The sequence below is a fragment of the Coenobita brevimanus genome, chromosome 116, assembly GCF_032717465.1.
Source record: "Coenobita brevimanus isolate Jiangsu-jjx chromosome 116, ASM3271746v2, whole genome shotgun sequence".
Classification (NCBI taxonomy): Eukaryota; Metazoa; Arthropoda; class Malacostraca; order Decapoda; family Coenobitidae; genus Coenobita; species Coenobita brevimanus.
In genome coordinates this window covers 47,647,302-47,649,682 of record NC_137069.1, presented here as the reverse complement: position 1 = coordinate 47,649,682, position 2,381 = coordinate 47,647,302, and the positions used below count along the sequence as shown (strand labels likewise).

General features: G+C 37.3%; 1 non-coding gene across 1 annotated transcript; it reads left to right on the top strand.

Moving 5' to 3' along the window:
• The first annotated feature begins 211 nt into the window (after positions 1–211).
• On the top strand, positions 212–283 carry TRNAC-GCA (transfer RNA cysteine (anticodon GCA)). Its single transcript has one exon. It is a non-coding gene; the product is annotated as a tRNA-Cys (tRNA).
• Positions 284–2,381: the final 2,098 nt, after the last annotated feature.

Below are 2,381 nucleotides of genomic sequence, written 5' to 3'. Positions count from 1 at the left end.
TATATATATATATATATATATATATATATATATATATATATATTCTTGATTTACATTTGAAAGTTTGCTCATATAATGTATAAATCAAGTTAATCTCCAGAATGGAAAAAAAATCGAATATTATCTTCGTTTGTTCAAGAGTGCAAATCAAACTTACAATACAGAGAAAAGCTGTGCGCCAAGGTCATATAATATTTTGGACATACATATCGGGGGTGTAGCTTAGCGGTAGAGTAATCGAGTGCAGATCGAGAGGTCCCTGGTTCAATCCCGGGCGCCCCCTAGCATTCATTTTTGTGGTAGGTGGGGGCGCTCACCATCCACTCACTCGATGTAGTGTTGCTGTCGGACTCTTCTGTCATGTAAAAACAAAAAGTATTTGCAAACCTTTGGCACTTTTCAGGGTTAATAAATTTGCCTTGGCTCGTGGACCATTAGGAGAGTCAAATTATGGCAAGTGCCATAATTATGCCGGTTGTCCGCGTTCAGACTAGAAAAACTAATCGTACTTCATCATTTTTTTATTTTCGGCATATTTAGAGACTTAGAGGGGGATTCCACGATATCGATAGATGTATACTATACACATTATTACAATTTATGATAAGCATTGTGATAATCCCAGTTTGCGTTTATCTACAGTATATGTGTATTAGCATACATAATTTTTTAATTACTAAAGGACAGCCCTCTTAAACTGGTTTTCGCTTTCGTCCTTGTCGATGTGAATATTATTGTGTATTCTAAGAATATATTGTCAACACAAACTCCCTGAATTATCCTAAAAATTGTAAAGATTTTTTATTTGTTCCTTTCCTTTTTCGTGCACTATGGAACCAAAGGCCATAATAAACCGAGAACATAGGAGGTACAGATTACAACTTCCAAGACTGGTTGGAAAAGTTGCATGTTATGACATGAAAGAAGAAAAGATAGCCACCACATTCTCAGTCTTACACAGTAGCGTTATCATTGTTCTAAGCTGTGCAGTGCTGAACAAATTTACATTCCTTGCCAGTTTGATATAAAACAAATATTAAATTAACAAATGCATGTGTTTATTCATAAAGGCAATCACGACTGTCTTAAAAACGTGTCATCCCCTTTGCCACAATAGTTTCGGCACACAGACTACCATGTATTACGCTTTGCTACTGTTCACTTGCAAAATTGTATCAATTATGTACTTAATTATCAACCTTGCGATGCAGGATAGTGTCGTTTTAGGAAATGTGCCCTAGAACGTTGCGCTAGATTCAGTCTGTGTGTGTGTGTGTGTGTGTGTGTGTGTGTGTGTGTGTGTGTGTGTGTGTGTGTGTGTGTGTGTGTCTGTGTGTGTGTGTGTGTGTGCTGCTTGAACCCCTCCTAGCCTATTTGATGGATTTGAATGAAACTTCCTACGTGAGTCTAGGTGGTTGCTGAGAAGTTTTTCCACTAAAAACAATTCTGCAGTTATGTATTTTAGTGAGGGTCAGCCTCCCTCACGAAATTTAAAATTCTCAGAAGTAATGAAAGGAAGTCAGATATGGTTTTAACATCTTAATACATGCCTTACAATGGACCCTCGCCCGTAATGTGATATTTGGAGAACAGCCATCCTCGCACAAATAAAAACGATCAGAAACGGGGGAAAGGGACGACATGGATTTCAACGATATTTCTTAGGTCAGTTTGTCTGGTTCCTTGAGACTGTTATGAAGGGGATTTTGCCAGTTAGGTAGTCTCGTACCTTCGAGACGTTTCTGGTACTGTAAGTTTCGGTACGAGTCGTCAGAGTTGCCAATTTGCCTGGTGTTTGTGAGCGTAGTTATTTCGTAAGTTAAACATTCATTTATTTTTGTGCTCTTTTCCTTGATAATATATTATTTAAGTAATTGCTTGTTAAATTATGTAATTCAAGTTCGTATGGTTAATGATTTAGAGTGTTATGTAATGTGAGAACTCTAGAATGTTTTGATGTCTTGTAGTTGGTAACTGTTGTTGCTAGGGGCTGATGCAAGACAGTATGTCCTTGAATGTTGGAGAAGTGGACGTTTCTAGAACAATGCAAGCTTATATAAGGATGGGATAGAGATTATAACAAGTTTCGTGAGGTATCAAGTCAGTTTGGAGTTTAGTCAGGTTTCAGGTCAGTCGGTTTTGCTGCAGTGTCAGTGTCAGTGAAGGTTGTATATTTTTGTACTTGTGAAAACAGTGGCAAACAGTGACGGGTTACTGAAGTTTGTATATCAGTGGAACTTGAGAAGACAGTGAAGTGTATTCAGTGTAATTACTGTCAGTGAAGATTATTTTCAGTACTTGTGTAATAAGTGAAGTCTTAGCAAGGATTATGTGTACTAACTGTGAAGTGTTGTTAAACATTAAGTGTAACTGCAATCAGT